At 38.8% G+C, this 18,807-nt stretch overlaps 1 protein-coding gene across 1 annotated transcript in view; it reads left to right on the top strand.

Annotated features, from left to right (window-relative positions):
- LRP11 (LDL receptor related protein 11) overlaps window positions 1–7,515 on the top strand; it is a 498,092-nt gene extending 490,577 nt beyond the window's left edge. The window contains exon 9 of the transcript XR_012689692.1: window positions 7,500–7,515. The gene's annotated coding sequence lies outside the window, so the exon portion shown is untranslated. The remainder of the gene's footprint in view (window positions 1–7,499) is intronic.
- The last annotated feature ends 11,292 nt before the right edge of the window (window positions 7,516–18,807 follow it).

Genomic DNA, 18,807 nt, shown 5'->3' with positions numbered 1-18,807 from the left:
CTGTGAAAGGGATAAAAAGAGATACTCCTAATGATGCAAAACTAACACATACTTGTTTAGGGAATAGTGGATGTCAATTCTCAGGGTCCTTTTGTTAGTGCAGCAACTATGGCTATAAATGTAGAATTATGCTTGACTTTAAGGCATACATTCAGTCAAATTTACTAATGAGTTTACAAATGGAAATATGCATTGACTTATGCAAACCATGAACTAAACTATGGCCAGCGAGAGAATTGATAGGAGAAGGGTCCAGTTTAAAGGGAAATCAGTGTTTAGTATATTTATGGCATTAGCTACCATTAAGAGAATCTAGAAATAGTGTTTGCCCAAGTATTGGTAGTGGGTGGAGGGTGTTAACGGAGAAGATAAGGTGACTGATCCAATGGCATCTCCAGCACCTCTAATAGTAATCCAGTTCCACAGAATTACAAGTTTGAAGATTTGAGTGTTGGTATCTTATATACTAGAGACGGTGATCTTCCATGAATTCTGTGGTGTTTCTGAAGTGCTGTGTGGGGTTGCCGGCTGTCTGGCTTTACCTCAACAGTCTTATATTGTCAGGAGAAGTGTTTATCACAGGTAACTGCAATAATAAATTAGGTGTGATTTTGGGAGCAGTGTTTTGTGACACATGGAAGGAAACATTTTGGTCTGTATTCTCTGGATTACAAAATGGCCGTCTCCCTCTGTGTGTATGTGTTGGGTGCACTTTAACTCAAAACAAAAAAAGGAGTCCTCCAATCAGTTGTTTAGCAGCTGTATATCGAGTCCATCCTGTGGCGGCAGTGAACAGATTAATCTATATTACATTGGCAGCTTTAATGTCAAATTACAGGCAGCAAAATTGATCAGCAGCTTTGCTTTAACCTGGAGACAATCCAGCATAACATAAAAACAAACAGGTAAAACTGCACAGAGCTTTGCATTGATTTGATGAAAGTAAACACAGTTCCTTTGCAGATAAGACAGGGGTTACTGCATGTCAGGCCAATTCTTTATATACTGCACTAAGGTGCTAGCTGTCCTTCGTGGACTGACCACTCCCCCTCTAGTGTCTGGTCCCGCCTCTATGATGGCTGACCACACCCCCTTTGGTGGGCCCCTAGTGTTGCATTCCCCGGTGGGCCCTTCATGCCCCAGTCCGACACTGCATCTTCCTCACACATTATTAATTCATCACCGCTGGAATCCACCACTACAGAAGTCTCAGTATTTTGATGTAATTGTTGGAAAAGGCCTACCTCGTGGAACTTGAAGTTCATTTTTATAAACATCATCTTTTCCACATTTTGAGGAAGAAGCCTCCTACGCCGATGCTGAAAACTCTTACCGAGTACACACTGGAGGGTGGGCAGCTTAGGCAGTACAAAGCGAGTTAGTACATGGGTCTCCATCTTCCCTTTTATTCCTTCCAGTATGTAAAGGGACTGTTTTATGTGTCTATTTCTAAGGAGTCATTAAGATAATCTTCCACCATCCTTTGGATGTTCATAGTAGGATCAGGTGGAGTTACGGCAGAGGTGTCACGTATTTTGGTCAATTCTGTTAGAACAGACCAGATGTCAAAATGTTGTGCTGAGTCATCTGCATCATCCCTGGGTCTCTGGGGAAAGCTAAGTATTTTCTCTGCAGCAGTCAGTGAGAAACTGAAGGATGAGACGCCATCCTGTCATGTAACACTTTAGCTGTCATCTTGCTTACCAGCAGCTCCTTGCGACTCTTCAGATCCGGGTCAGTTGGAAACAAATGGAAGACATAGCTCTTAAACCTAGGTTCAAGCATAGTCGCCAAAATGTGGTGATCCAATTTCAAGATTTTGATAACTCTTGGGTCCTGGCGAAGCGAATAAAGTACTTGATCTACAAGTCCGACATAATTAGCGTAATTGCTTTGTTTCATCTCCTCCTTCAGTTACTCAATCTGCTTTTCCAAAAGTCTAATTAAGGGAATCACTTGACTCAAACTAGCAGTGTCTGCACTCACTTCACAGGTGACTGCTTTGAATGGTTTCAGCACCTTGCACAACACGGAAAGTATTCTCCACTGCGCTTGAGTAAAATACATCCCCCCTCCTTTTCCAATGTCATGACTTGTGGAGTAAGCGTGGATGGCTTTTCACTGTTCCTCCATCCGCAGAAGCATATACAGGGTGGAATTCTACCTTGTCAACACCTCTTGCTTCAGTTGGTGGCAGGGCAAATTAAATTGCTTTTGTAGCTGCTGCAATCTCCTACATGCTGTTGCCGAATGCTGGAAATGGGCAGATATTTTATGGGCCACAGACAGCATCTCCTGCACATCCCTGTCATTTTTAAACAGCTCTGCACCACCAAGTTTATTGCATGAGCAAAACAGGGAATGTGATGGAATTCACCCAGCTGTAGTGCTCTCACAATATTGGTGGTGTTATCATAAATTACATATCCTGAGGAGAGTCCAAGTGGGATAAGCCATTTTGCAATGACATCCCTTAGTTTTTGTAACAGATTGTCAGCTGTATGCCTCTTAGTGAAGCTGGTGATACACAGAGTAGCCTGCCTCTGACAAATGTGACATTCTTGGATACATGCTGTTGCTGTTTCTGCTGGTGAAGGTGAATTACCAACCCAGTGAGCTGTCACAGTCATATAATCTTTAGTTTGCCCAGTTCCACTTGTCCACATATCTGTGGTTATCTGCAGAATTAATGGTGCTATATAAATAAATAGATGATGATGATGATGATAAAGTGTACAGTGGGTAGAAAGGCATTTTGTAGCCCAATACCTACATTTTTACGAACCTTCTGGTAGAGGTAAGGAATAGCTTTTCTAGTAAAATGGTGTTGTGATGGAATTTGGTAATGAGTACACAAGACCTCAAGTAACTGTCTAAAACCAGCTGCATTAATAGTGGATATTGGGCACAGACCTAATACTAGCATAGTCGCCATGTCGCCAGTCAGATCACGTATATAACATGATACAATTTGACTGCGGATTTAGACCAAGACTGCCAGCCCTCTTATTAGTATTTCAGCAATGACAATTAGCAATAGAGTAATGGAGCTCTCTTCTTGTGTTTTACCTATAAAACACAGTACAATGTGACTGCAGATTTAGAAGACCAAGACTGCCAGCCCTATTATTTCTATTTCAGCAATGATAATTAGCAATGGAGCAATGGAGCTCTCCTCTTTGTGAGTTACCTATATAATACAGTACAATGTGACTGTAGATTTAGAAGACCAAGCCTTCCGGCACTATTATTTCTATTTCAGCAATGACAATTAGCAATGAAGCTCTCCTCATTGTGTTTTAAACTGTATAACACGTACAGTATGGCTGCAGATTTAGAAGACCAAGCCTGCCAGATCTATTATTTCTATTTCAGCAATGACAATAAGCAATGGAGCTCTCCTCTTTGTGTTTTAAACTATATAACACGTACAGTATGACTGCAGATTTAGAAGACCAAGCCTGCCAGATCTATTATTTCTATTTCAGCAATGACAATTTGCAATGGAGCTCTCCTGTTTGTATGTTACTTATATAATACAGTACAATGTGACTGCAGATTTAGACCAAGACTGCCAGTCCTATTATTTCTATTTCAGCCATGACCATTAGCATAGTAACATAGTTGATGAGGTTGAAAAAGACACCAGTCCATCAAGTTCAACCTATTTTGGATCTCCTGCGATCCTGCACTTATATTTGAAATTCATCCAGAGTAAGCAACCGCCAATCTGTTTCAATCGTGAAAATCCCCCCAGACTCAATATTGCAGTCCTATTTTTACCCTATATCCACTACTATCCTACATTTTAATGAACGGTCGTATCCTTGGATACACCTTTCCGCTAAAAATTTGTCTAACCCTTTCTTAAACATATCTATTGAATCTGCCATCACAACCTTCCCTGGCAATGAATTCCATATCTTGACTGCCCTTACTGTAAAGAACCCCTTCCTTTGCTGGTCGTGAAATTTCCTCTCCTCTAACCTTAGGGGGTGACCACGTGTCCTGTGTATAGTTCTTGGGATAAAAAGTTCCCATGAAAGTTCTCTGTATTGACCCCTAATGTATTTGTACATAGTAATCATATCTCCCCTTAGACGCCTCTTTTCTAAAGTAAACATGCCTAAACTGGCTAACCTTTCCTCATAACTTAATGACTCCATACCCTTTATCAATTTTGTCGCCCTTCTCTGAACCCTTTCTAGTTCCAAATTATCTTTTTTATAGAGTGGTGCCCAGAACTGTACTGCATATTCAAGATGAGGTCTTACCAACGATTTATACAGTGGCAAAATTACACTGTCTTCCCTTGCATCTATGCCCCTTTTTATGCATGCCAATACTTTGTTTGCCCTTGAAGCTGCTGCTTGACATTGAGCACTATTGCTAAGTCTACTGTCTACAATCACTCCCAAATCCTTTTCCATTATAGATTCTCCTAAATTAATTCCATTTAATTTATAGATTACATTCTTGTTTTTGATCCCTGAATGCATTACCTTACATTTATCTGTGTAAACCTCATATTCCATTTGGCCGCCCAATCCTCCAGTTTATTTAAGTCCCTCTGTAGAGAAGCTACATCTTGCTCTGATTTTATTAAATAGAAACTTTACTCTCTAGACCATCACCAAGGTCATTAATGAATATATTAAAAAGGAGTGGCCCCAGCATGGAACCTTGAGGTACTCCACTTAAGACTTTTGACCAATTAGAAAATGTTCCATTTATCACAACTCTCTGTTCCCTATTCTCTAACCAGTTTTCGATCCAAGTACAAATGTTGATTCCTAGACCCATTTCCCTAATTTTGTAAACCAACCTCTTGTGTGGCACTGTATCAAAGGCCTTTGCAAAATCTAAGTAGACCACATCTACTGTGCTGCCCTGGTCTAAGTTTCCACTAACTTCCTCGTAGAAACTAATTAGATTAGTTTGACATGACCTATCCCTCACAAATCCATGTTGTTTTCCATTAATAATTTTATGGCGTACCAAGTAATCCTGAATACTATCCCTTTAAATACCTTCCAGTAGTTTCCCCACTATTGATGTCAGGCTTACAGGTCTATAATTCCCTGGTTGTGATCTCGTCCCCTTTTTAAACAACGGCACCACATCTGCTATTCACCAGTCCCTTGGTACTAAGCCTGATGAGATTGAATCTCTGAAAATTAAGAATAGCGGTCTAGCTATTTCCGAGTTTAACTCCATAAGGACCCTTGGGTGTATGCCATCTGGACCTGGAGCTTTATTTATCTTAATTTTCTTCAGTCGCCTTTGGACTTCTTCCTCTGACAACAAGTATTAATTAACGGCATGGTTTCATTTCCATTTTTATGTATTTCTTCTACCATTTGTTCCTCTCTGGTAAATACTGAAGAAAAGAAAGTGTTTAATACCTCTGATTTTTCCTTAGTATCATTTATCATTTCACCCATCTCACTTCTTAGGGGTCCTATATTATCTTTTTTAATCCTTTTGTCATTTATATACTTAAAAAACTTTTTGGGGTTTGTCTTACTTTCTTTTGCAACGTGCCTTTCATTTTCTAATTTAGCCAATCTAATATCCTTTTTGCATGTTTTATTACATTCCTTGTACCAGAATGACTCCTCTGACCCTTCAGACTTAAACAATTTAAATGCATGCTTATTCCTTTGCATTTCTTCCCTTACATTTTTATTCAGCCACATTGGTTTAGACTTAATTCTTTTACATTTATTTCCCATGGAATTAACTTATACGTGTATGTTTCCAACAACATTTTAAAAACAGCCCACTTTTCTTCCGTATTTTTTTCTTCAAAGGCTTTGTTCCAGTCTATGCTCTTTATAGACTCCTTTAGCATATTAAAATTTGCCTTTCTAAAGTTTAAAGTCCTAGTTGATCCCTTATACCGTTGCTTCTGGAAACTAATTTCAAATGAGATCATATTATGATCACTGTTTCCCAAGTGCTCCCTTATTTGAATATTTGATATTACGTCTACATTGTTTGTTATTACTAGGTCCAGTATAGTCCGGTTCCTAGTTGGTTCCTCTACTAATTGGACATGTAATGGTCTTTTAGCGTGCTCAGAAACCTATTTCCCCTAGCTGTATCGCATATCTCAGTACTCCAATCAATGTCCGGATAATTAAAATCCCCCATAATTAAAATTTGACCTAGTTGTGTAGCCTTTTCAATTTGCTGTAGAAGTTGGGCTTCCTCAATCGTACTAATATCTGGCGGTTTATAGCATATCAATATCAGCAACTTCTCTGAACTTTTTCCTCCGCTGGATATTTCCACCCACAATGCCTCTATATTATCACCAATATTCTCATATATAACTTCCTGAATACTTGGTTTTAATTCTGGCTTAATATAAAGACATACTCCTCCTCCCCTTTTATTCACCCTATCCCTCCTGAAGAGAGAATCGCCTTCCAAGTTCTCCGTAATACCTATAATATCATACAGCTCATTCATTGCTACTAGCTGTAACTCCCCCATTTTACCTGCCAGGCTTCTTGCATTTGCAAGCATACACTTAAGTCTATTGCCTCCCTTAGGTATTTCTTTTTGTTTTAAAAAGGGCCTCTCCTTATTGGCTATGCTTCCCTTTCCCCCCTCTCCACCTCCTTGACTCTTGTTAAATTCAACCTTACTACTCTCAATGTATATCCCATCAATGCTTGCTTGCCCCTCCCCCCGGAGCCTAGTTTAAAATCTCCTCCAACCTTCTAACCATCCTCTTCCCTAGCACTGCAGCCCCCTCCTCATTTAGGGGCAATCCATCACGACAATAAAGATGGCAACTGACCGAGAAATCAGCCCAGTGCTCTAAGAATCCAAAACCCTCCTTCCTACACCAATCTTTTAGCCACGCATTAACCTCCCTAATCTCCTGCTGCCTCCCTGGACTAGCGCGTGGCACAGGTAGTATTTCTGAAAATACTACCTTGAATGTCCTTGCCTTAAGTTTGCGACCTGTGTCCCTGAAATCATTCTTTAGGACATCCCTTCTTCCTCTAACTCGGTCATTGGTGCCAACATGCACCAAAACCGCTGGGTCATTCCCAGCCCCTCCCAACAATCCGTCCACCCGATCCGCAATATGCCGAGCCCAAACACCCGGGAGACAACACACTGTTCGGCATGCACGGTCCCGGTAGCAGATTGCCCTATCTACCTTCCTAATAATTGAATCCCCTACCACCACAACCTGCCTGGCTAACCTAACTTCTTATAGCCTACAGTGAACTTGAGAGTACTAACATTTGCTAGCCACTTACCATATTAAACCCCTTCCTGGATTCAACTCCTTACTGGATCTAAGTCCACACTTTAAACAAACAGCACTTGAAATCAGACAGCAGTGAAATCACAAGCTCAATGAAATTGTTTACTACCTCCTGTTAAATAGAGCTTGCACTAACCAGCTGTATTTACTTATGCAATTAAACCACACCCACTAGCTCTAACAGAAAGAAGAAAAAAGAGAAAAAAAGAAAAAGAAAAAAGGGACACTTAATAACACACAGAAAAACGAATCCTCTTCAATAAACACACAGAATAATTCCCCAAACTATATCACTCTCTCAACACAGCACAGCAATCCTTACTGGATCTAACTCCACACTTTAAACAAACAGCACTTGAAATCAGACAGCAGTGAAATCACAAGCTCAATGAAATTGCTTACTGTCTCCTTTTAAAATGGAGCAATAGAGCTCTCCTGAATGACACTGGAGACTTTGAAGAACACTGCTACCCCTCCTCTTTCTTTTCTACCATTGACGCTGCCCAACTGCACTAGAGACTGCCAAGAACTGTGCTACCCCCTGTTTGTCCCTCTGTGAAATGGCGCTGGATCGCCGTGGAGGGCGGTACTTATAGAATCAAAAACTCGCGAGATCCATCGAAGTAACAGTGATGTTTTGCCTCGTTTTCAATTCCGAGGGTGCACTAGAGTTCCGAGCCGGCTCTGGTCGGTACTTGGACCTGCTAAGTTTGGGTGTGTTCGGTTCTCAAGGAACCGAGCCTGAGCATCTCTAGACAATATACCATTTCCTTATAAAGAAAAAACTGCCAAGTTTTAATATTCTCATATATATATATATATTCTACACACACACACACACACACACACACACACACACACACACACACACACACACTCACACACTCACACACACACACTGTGGAATATCCTGCTACTGTAAAAATATATATTAGCAAGCAAAGTACAAAACTAACCAAATAAAAAGATACTGAGCATATATAACACATAAGGTGAAATATACAAGGACAAACATCTTGACAAGATAGGAATGGACAGAAATACAGGAGGAAAGGGAACCTTTTTTGTCAGCTTCTTATTGATTCTAAAATGCATCATATTCTGAACTGACACAGTTACCACTTCAGTAGCTCAATCACTGTGTACACGTAGTGATGCCGTAAACATCCAGAGGTATCTATGGATAAGGTCTAGTTCAACACTAAGCTGGAAAGCATGTATGTTTAATTTTGAGACACTCTATATTAGTGATTGAACAATATATTACCCATTTTCCTTGATGCAAAAGAAGTCTAAATACTATTTTCTTAAAACGTGTGTTTCCTTGGATTATTTTATAGAAGTAAATACTAAAATGTGAATCTTTTTACTATGCGGGTGTCCCACTGCCATTATATGCAACATCAAATGGATTTATTTCAGCATATTATTGTACCCTAAAACATTTTTAAAATAAACCTTAAAAAATAAATATAGAAATGATTTGATCTAGAATATATATATATATATATCAGGTTCTTGAATACTTTGCTATTCAGTGCAAGATGTTTATTAAGCTGTGATTCGTAAGCCATTCTTCCTAGTGAAATGTCAGCTGAATATCTATTAAAATGCTATTTTTTTATTACTGTCTGTAGAAATATGTCATCAAAATCTTCAAGTATACCCATTATAGTTTTGCCAGTATTTCAAAATATCATTGGGTATGTATATAATAGTAAGAAATATAATAATAATAATAATAGTGATAATAATAATATAAACGTAATTTAAAACAATAAGAGTAAAATTATCTTATTTGGTTTTAACTAAATGAATATATCTTTGCAATGATATAAAACGTAACATTTGTGGCCAGTCCAAACTGCAGGTATTTTGTTTATGTTGTTCTCTTGCAGGTAAAATATATGATTATATTTTCTAGATGTGCTCCAAAAAATCCCTAGTCTTTGAAATCTTCAAAAACACCTGACACAAACCAACAATAAAATGGAAGAGAATTGCCCTCTAGCATACTACAGCTTCAATGGTTGATTGGTTAGCCCTTCTGCCGGTTGTTCTCAAAACTGTAATTATCCAGTGTATTTTAATAAATATTGTTTAGAGTAGAAGTATTAAAATCATAAGCTTTAGAATTGTCAGCACCAGTGACGAATTAAAACCAGGGATGAGCGGGCTTGGATCTCCGCTATCCGAACAGTCCCGAACAGTGCGGATCCGAGCCCGATCCGAGCACTGTTCCGGTATTCCCGGCGCTTAGCAAAACTGAAAACGAGGCTATGACTCATAATCCCACCGTCGGATCTCGCGATACTCGGATCCTTTAAATTCCCCGCTTGCCGCCGCCATCTTCACTTGGGCATTGATCAGGGAAGTGAGAGGTTGTGTTTTCTTAGTGGTGTCCTCTGTCCTGGTTAGTGCAGTGGTGCTTTGTCCTGTGCTCTGTCCTGCTGAGTCCAGTGGTGCTTTGTCCTGTGCTCTGTCCTGCTGAGTCCAGTGGTGCTGAGTCCTGTGCTCTGTCCTGCTAAGTCCATTGGTACTGCTATATATCAACGTTCACTGTCCCTTTAGTCTAAAAAAATTAGTACTGCAATCTAACAACGTTCACTGTTCCTGCAGTATAAAAAAATTAGTACTGCAATAAATAAGTACGTTCACTGTTCCTGCAGTATAAAGGAATTTGTACTGCAATATATAACGTTCACTGTTCCTGCAGTATAAAAAAATTGGTACTGCAATCTAACTACGTTCACTGTTCCTGCAGTATAAAAAATTAGTACTGCAATATATAACTACGTTCACTGTTCCTGCAGCCTAAAAAAATTAGTACTGCAATTTAACTACGTTCACTGTTCCCTCAGTATAAAGGAATTTGTACTGCAATATATAACTACGTTCACTGTTCCTGCAGTATAAAGGAATTTGTACTGCAATATATAACTACGTTCACTGTTCCTGCAGTATAAAATAATTAGTACTGCAATATATAACTACGTTCACTGTTCCTGCAGTATAAAAGAATTAGTACTGCAATATATAACTACGTTCACTGTTCCTGCAGCCTAAAAAAATTAGTACTGCAATCTAACTACGTTCACTGTTCCTGCAGTATAAAAAAATTAGTACTGCAATATATAACTACGTTCACTGTTCCTGCAGTATAAAAGAATTAGTACTGCAATATATAACTACGTTCACTGTTCCTGCAGCCTAAAATTACATCTTGCACCTCTTTTTTTTCTTTGCCAGCTCGTTTTGTGGGGGTTCAAACGAACCAATCATTTCAGCCACAGTAGTTTGGTAGGCCCTGTCGCTGAAATGATTGGTTTGTTAAAGTGTGCATGTCCTTTTTCCCCAACATAAGGGTGGGTGGGAGTGCCCAAGGACAATTCCATCTTGCACCTCTCTTTTTGGCATTATGTGCTCTTTGGGGCCTAGTTTTTCAAACTGACATCCTATCTGCCACTCCTAGATGGGCCACGTGTTTGTGCCGCCCACTTGTGTCGCTTAGCTTAGACATCCAGCTACCTCGGTGCAACCTTTTGGCCTAAAAACAATATTGTAAGGTGTGAGGTGTTCAGAATAGACTGGAAATTAGTGGAAATGAATGTCATTGAGGTTAATAATAGTGTAGGAGTGAAAAAAAAACAAAAATATGGATTTTAACACTTTTTATGCTTTTTTTTAAAAAAAATCAGAACCCAAAACCCAAAATCAGAACCAAAACCTTGAGTGGGGTGAACCCAAAACCTGAAGGTAATCAGAAGGTAATCAGAACCCAAAACCCAAAACACGAAAAGTGGCCGGTGCACACCCCTAATTAAAACTACCTTGGGTCCTGGATGGTAATTAAGACACTGGCACCCTGACACCCTTCATCAATCGCCCACATCAACCAACCAATCTCAATTACTATAACTAAACCCATACACATAGTGCATAGTACCATTTCCCATGTTCTGCATATTATACAGCATATAGCATAAGTATATTATACAGCATGTTTAAAGCTTTATGTAATTGTATTTGATAAACTATTTGTATACATATTAAACTTTATTTTTGTCGGCATAATAAGCTTTTCCCTATCTCCCAATAACATAAATTTGGCCTCTTTTTATAATAGTACAATCAGGAATGGGCCAGCTAAGGAACAGACTGATGACATAGGAAGCATCAACTCACTAACAGACATGGTATCCATGTTGAGGTGGGAAGAGTAACAGTGTTCTAATTTTGAGTAGTAAGGTAGAGTTGTGGCTTTTGGAAATTCTCAGCATCCTACTATCTTCTGCTGTACTATTGAGTATACTTTAATACATTGTCCTATCAGAGCTTGTGATTGCTCTCTCTCGCCTTCTGCTACAGCCCAAGACCATTATCTAATAATATGTTGAATTGTGCTTAACTGTAATTTAATCATTAGCAACCAATATGTTGATACATTATACAAAATTAGAGCAAACATTTGATTAATTGCTATGGTTTATAGTATATTTTTGCACATTGTTCCATGTTACCAAATAATCCCAAACGTCTGTACTTTGCATGCTACAAGGGTAAAAACACTGTTTTTTAAAGATTTCATTAAATTATCAAATGTTGGATGGGGGCAACCTCACCATAAGTCCTTGCTGTAATCTAGCAATGTTCAATTTAATTTTTGACTTTTTATCTTATGATTGGCCTTGTTTTTAGCTGAATTTAGTATAGAATACAAAAACAGATTACTAGAATACAGAAGACAGCACAATAGGCAGCTGAGGTAGTAATTGTGGACATACCTTATGCTACTACAATGGTAATGAACATGGAGCTAGAAAAAAAGTAAATAAAAAAACAAAACACAGGGTCTTTAAAGCACTCTGTGATATTACCGGCAGCGTGACATTTTAGACAGAAAGGATAATTGTGTACATTGAAAAGGCACAGTATGCATCACTGGCATCATTTTGCTTGTACAGTAGATCCATTATCTAGGCAGGCATTACATACAGCTATTTGATGTGTGATGGACTTCAAGTAATGATAGATTTTACAGCTAGATTACAGTCTATAGAAGCTCTTTGATTTTCTACACTTTGGCTATAACACAGTAGTTTATTTACAGAAGTTACATATTCCCAATTATTTGCTTATCAGGATTTTAAAGGCACAGTGCCTCAGCATGTTTTATTTAAATGGTGTGATTAAACACAAGGCACCTTGGGTATTAAGGTTCATGTCACAATAACCTATGCCCTCCATTATATTTCAGTGGTAGTTAGGCAGGATTAAGTACGCACATCACAATTGACATGTTCATTTCCTCTAAAATAGACGTGCTTTATCTGTACTTAGCACATTGCATTACAAATTCTGCACTAAAGGATCATCACATTAATTTCTTGCTTCAATGGCAATAATCATAATTGCACAATTTGGAATTGTGGTGTACAAAATAATACAGGAGTCTCTGATACAAATCTACAAAATGTGACAACAATATGAATGTAACCAAGAAAAATATCTTAGAATATTTTTTAAAATAAGCAATCCCTTTAAAACAGAAACATATATGATTTAATGTAAAAATGTGAATATTTTATAACAAAAAAATATGTCAATTTCTTTATAAGTGCACAAATCATTGTTCATTCTGTCTGTGTATACATTAAGGAAATGGACTGTCAGGTAGCCTTGTTTAGTGTACGGTATCACAAATGAAATGACTTAGTGATTGCTTTCTCTGTATAATAAAGCATGATGTATTAGTATCTGCATGTAGCATATCCTATTGAGTGGACTAAAGGAATGTTAGTTTGCTTTGCAAGCAGACGACGTGTTCAAAATAATTATTGTCAGTAATATAAACTCTGTAGTATATTGCATTGTGTGATCTTGTGAGGTTGTAAAACACTTGTCTCTACATATATACTGAATTGACTATTAAGTACAATTTTGTTGACTAAAATATGTTATTTTTCATAATAAAATTCAATGTATATTATTTTGATGAATTGTCAATCATTCTTTACTCATCATGCATTTGTTTTGGTTATCTTATTTACCAGTAATGTCTGCTGATCTACTGAAATTATTCATGCATGTGAGTATACTTTAAGTACAAACAACTGTGTACTATAAACAATAGTAAAGTTTTCCAGACAAACTGCACAGTTGCTCTTCATGTGCTTAAAAAATCCACTAGACTTCATAATTTTAAAATATGAACCATAAAAATAAAATAATATTGATAGGACTCAATGCACTTTACATTGTTGCAGAGGGCAAGGCAGCCAGCTTAGGGTTGCTCAGATGCTATAGAATCATTTACATCAGTTGCTGACCCATTGGCGCTTACAGTCTGGATTCCCTATATCACACACACGCACAAACTAGGCTCAATGAACTTACCAGTACATTTTTGGATTCTGTGGGAGGAAACCAGAGAACATGGGCAAAACCCATGTGAATATGGGACGTATATATAAAGTGTCACCTCCCCAACCAGGGGCTGGCTTATAACTTTTAGCCTGGTGACAAACACAAGCAAGTGACCTTGACTTTTCTACCGTGCCGCACTGGAAAAATGGAGTGACAAAAGTCATGTGGTTTAAATAGATGATTCAAATATATGAAACTGTGTTATGTAAAATAATTATAATCAAATACAACACCTACCAACCCATCTGACAAATCAGAGACTATTCTAGTGACCGCTATACAGTAGTCAGAGCATTCTGTTGACCTATATACAATGCACAGAGCATTCTAGTGATCAATGTCAAATACCAATAGCTTTTGAGTGACCAATTTACAATACATCCCTTGTACCAAAGTATGGGAAGGAAGATTATTTAGTACATTTGTTAGTGGAAATCTCCCAGAGTATAGCTCTAACCTTTACTACTATCACAGTGATTTAGTAAAACATAGCCCACATCTAGCATGAGAGAACTTTATACTACAGTGTAGAGTATAGTGAAAATAATATTAAATCACTCTTATAGCATGTGGTACCAGAGCTGGGGGATACAGCAGGAATGGGAGAAGGGACTGTGGAGACAATAATATTAGCAAATTGCAGCCATATGATTACCCGCTAACTAAGCTCTGGTTTGTAGTTACCTTGTGAGGGGCTTACTCTCCAGCCTGATACTCTCCTCTGATATTGAGTTGTGAAGGTACGCTGTTCTATTGCAACTTAATGCTGGCAGCAGTACTGTGTCTTCCGGCCTAGGACACAAGATCACACAGCACCCTGCGCCAAGGACTCTTCTGACTGACAGATCTGCAGGTCCTGCTCGGTGTTTGCAATCCGGATGTCCCACTCTCTCTCAGCCATCCTCCGTGATACTTTATACCCTTGTAACACTACTGACCACATAGAGGGTGCTATAGTCTTATGAGAGGCAGAGATGAGATGTCTAGATCCCTGCACAATGGGGTATGTGATCAGATTAACCACAGTTCAGCTATAGAATATTATTTGGTGTTATAACTGTTTCTCCACAGCTCTACATAGAATTTACTAGGCCTTCACCTGCCTTGGAGACAATGGGCCTGAGTCATTAAGGAGAGCAAAGCATAAATGAAGAGTAACATTGAACCTGGTCAAAACCATGTTGCATTGGAGTGTGAGGTAAATTTAAGATGTGGGGATAGATTTATAGTTGGGGTAGGGCATGTCCTAGATCAACTTTAAATTTCAGTGGAAAAATAAAGCTATCAAGTATTTGTCTGCTAGATGAAAAAAAGCACGTACTTAACTTATATGTAAAATAATAAACTAATTTGCACCCCTTGCATTGTAACATGGTTTGTCCCAGAGAACATTTACTCCTTTTTTTTGCCTGACTTTCCTTAATGACTCAGGCCCAAACATCTGAGATAATTAGCCTGAGGAAGTGTGGGATTGTCAACAATGATTGTGTGGATGTTTATTTTCTAAGCTGCACAATGTCACACCTGTGCATTGTAGTGCCTCAAGACCCCTCTTACAGTCATTTAATTATATGTGTATCCAGCAGTTTTCCACTAAATATAATAACATTGGGTATATACAGGGGGAAAACACAGTGTATTCCTGCACAATGCGATAAACCACATAATATCAACGTATTTTACACAATAATTGCATATAGACATCACGGTACAAAATGCAGGAACATTTGAAACATAACTGAATTCATCAAATACATTTGCTCCTTTTCATTGGGGTATTAAGTGCAACATGTATTTCTACCATAATAAAGTCTGTGAAGAGGGGACCAGGGATAAAAAGTTTAGTAACTCATCCTCTATTATTGTGAAAAACAAGGAACGGTTTGTCTGAGGAACCTTTCATTTTGAAGGGAGAGTTGGACCTGTCTGCATACACATGTTTATAGTTTATATACAAGTAATAATGTATAGATAACAACACTAGAGTACTCATTTAATATGGATGACCTCAGTGAGAGTAATCATCGGTTAGGGCATAAAGCAAGTTCTGGGTGGCATACACCCCTCCCTCCCTATTCTATGTAATGATAAAAATCTGACCCCAGATTTATGGTGGTATTGTAATACATGTGCACCTTACCCTATAGCCAGTAGTGATAAAAAAATAATAATAATAAAAAACAAATCAGACCACAGATCTCTGGTGACATTATAATACAGATCTTCACCCCACCCTAATCTCTGTTAGTGTAAAAATAAGACCTCAGACCTGCAGGGGTGACTAAATTAAATTATTTCCCCTTCGGGAGGGAAGATCTTGCTGTTGAGTTTTGAGGGTGTGGTTACATGAATCGTGTTGTTAGGCCCCTGAATATCACCATTTCAGCCCCTTACAGCAGGAGGCGGGCCATAATGATGCAATTTGCTAATTCTAAGACCCACTTTACTAACAAAGTGGGCAGGATGCGGGAGGATGCGGGAGGTTGACCTGCTTTTCTGGGAGTCCAGGAAGACTCCCAGAAATTCGGAAGTCTCCCGGACATTTTCAGGAGAGTTGGCAACTATGCTATAATTGTATCAGCCTAGTGGGCCACACTGCCCAGCCTGGTCCGTACCTGTCCACACCAAGGATAGTGACCTTATGTATCTAAAAGCTGAGAATGCACTGACTTGACTGGCTCTACCCTTGTGCATGACTCACCCAATCCACACAAGTGCATTTTTGCTAAGCAAACTAGTCACTTTCTGTTTGCTATATTAGAGAAGCACCTGAAAACATGACAAATAGCTGCAATGGAGTGAAAGAGAACATTGTGGAAAACACCCAAGTTATTTCATGCATTATTCAGCTCAGTAATACAGATAGCTAGATATAGATTACTGCTTTTTAACCTATGTAGACATTAAATAACATTTGCAAGCCCAATGTTACGAACCCAATGCATTTGTAGGACATTGCCGCTTTAAATTAACATTAATAGAAGTCGCAATGACACTAAACTGTAGTGCCGGACAGCTTTTCATTCCAAATCACTTGCGGTCATCATGCTGCTCCATTGGTGATCTGCACAGTCGGTTTTCAGGTAAGTCTATTAATATTTATATTGGTTTTTAATACATTCGTTTTTTATTTTTAGGTCTCAAGGGAGTCTGATTTTTCGCAATCGAAAAATCGTACCCAACCTATGCATACCAGTATATAAAATAATAGATAAAGGTCATCCTGTTGGTTTTCCAGATGTGGTGTAAGTAGTAAAGTCCCAGCAAGGCAATATAAAGAGAAACAACCATTTTTATCAATACTGTGAAGAAACACTACTGTATCTCATTAGAAAATCATGGTCAGTTTTGATTATACATTGCCCTGATGCTGCTTACTACAGCTTGTTACTATGGTGTTATGTTTATATAGTCTAAAATAACAACTCTTCTTATCAGCTACACAAAGTTGCAATAGTCATTTTGTGGGTTTAAATAATACACAGCAAATCAATTCACAGGTATGTTACAAGTTAATTGTATATATGCAGTTCTATGTTCAAGATTCAGTGCTCACAAAGAGAATTTTAAAGTAAGCTGGATGCCAGAATGCTGAGCTGGAGTAGTGATGCTGTTTGGTCAAGGAACAGAGTCAGAAGTCTTTGTATGCTGTTTGCCAAGGTTGTACAGTCTAAGTTAAAGCAGAGACTGGTAAACTGAAGAATCTCAGTGTGCATTGGCTTATGCTCACCACACCTGTAGAGGTAATGTCAACATTACTCCTGTCTCTATACCTATTACTTCTGCTCAGGGCCGGACTGGGACTAAAAATCAGCCCTGGCATTTAAAGCACACAGGCCCACATCTGTTGATGGGCAGGAAACAAACAGTGTCGCCACGGAGTGGTGGAGCCACCAAGGGAGTGGCCACATTGTGCTGGGGGCGTGGTCAACATGGGGTGCTGAAACATACATTATAATAACAAATTACATTTATAATGCTATTCCCAGCCACATCACGCCAATCCCCCAGGCACATTATTACACTCCCAGTCCACTGTACTTATCTATCCATCCGGATGGGAACTTCCTGTAGAGTGAGCAGGGAAGCTCTTAGTATCATAAGATTTCCAAATCTTGTGATACTTAGAGCTCCTCTGCTAGCTCTGCAGGCTGTGTCCTATCCCGGGACTGGGAGCAGCTATCAGCTTCCTCCTGCTAACCAAAGCTGGATCAAGGCTTGAGGGGCCCGGGATATTTAAGAAAGGGGGTTCCTATTATGTAACATGTTTATCATTTTAGACAAATACACAGACAATACTGTGTGCACTACTGTTAGGTTCACGCAGTTCTGCCTTTACAAGCAGTACAGTGTGAAGCTCCCAACTGTCCTTTTAGTCGGACCAAATCCTGATTAAGCGAGACAGTGACTAAAATTTGTTACTGCCCCACCAGATCCAGGACAGTTGGCAGACTGTCCTGCTCTCTTCTACTGTTCTTGTCACTTTCATCACCTGTGACTGCTGGTTTCTTTAGATCAGTTGCTGCTTGTCTGGATCCTGGAGGCTCTATTTGGGGGGAAAAATGGGTACATGAAACTTAGAAAATTCCAACCAGCCATGGTGTTAAAGCAATACCACCAACTTTTATAGTTAGGCCTCCCTCAACCCCCAACATTAAAATAACAGTACTCACATTTAATAAATAGACTGATTTCCCTCCAACCAGCCCCAACATTAAATTAATAGTATACACATTTAATAAATAAACCTATTTTCCTCCCTCCAAACAGCCCCAGCAATAAATAAATAGCAAATATGTTTAATAAATATAACCATTTCCCACAACCATCCCCGGCATTAAATAATTCATTTTCACATTTAATAGCCCACCTCCCCAAACCCAACCCCATATTTAATTAATAGTCCCAAACAACCCCAGCATTAAATTAAAGGTCCTGTCACCTCACCTTAAATTGATAGGCCCCACTAATAAATTAAATAGCCCCAGCATCACCAACAAATAAATTAATAGCCCTCCACCCTCATCCCACAATTAAATTAACCTCCTAACATAAATTAGTCCACCTCCCATCCACATTACATTAATATA

The sequence above is a fragment of the Mixophyes fleayi genome, chromosome 3, assembly GCF_038048845.1.
Source record: "Mixophyes fleayi isolate aMixFle1 chromosome 3, aMixFle1.hap1, whole genome shotgun sequence".
Lineage (NCBI taxonomy): Eukaryota > Metazoa > Chordata > Amphibia > Anura > Limnodynastidae > Mixophyes > Mixophyes fleayi.
The sequence above is the reverse complement of the archived record's forward strand: the minus strand, read 5'-3'. Positions and strand labels throughout refer to the sequence as shown.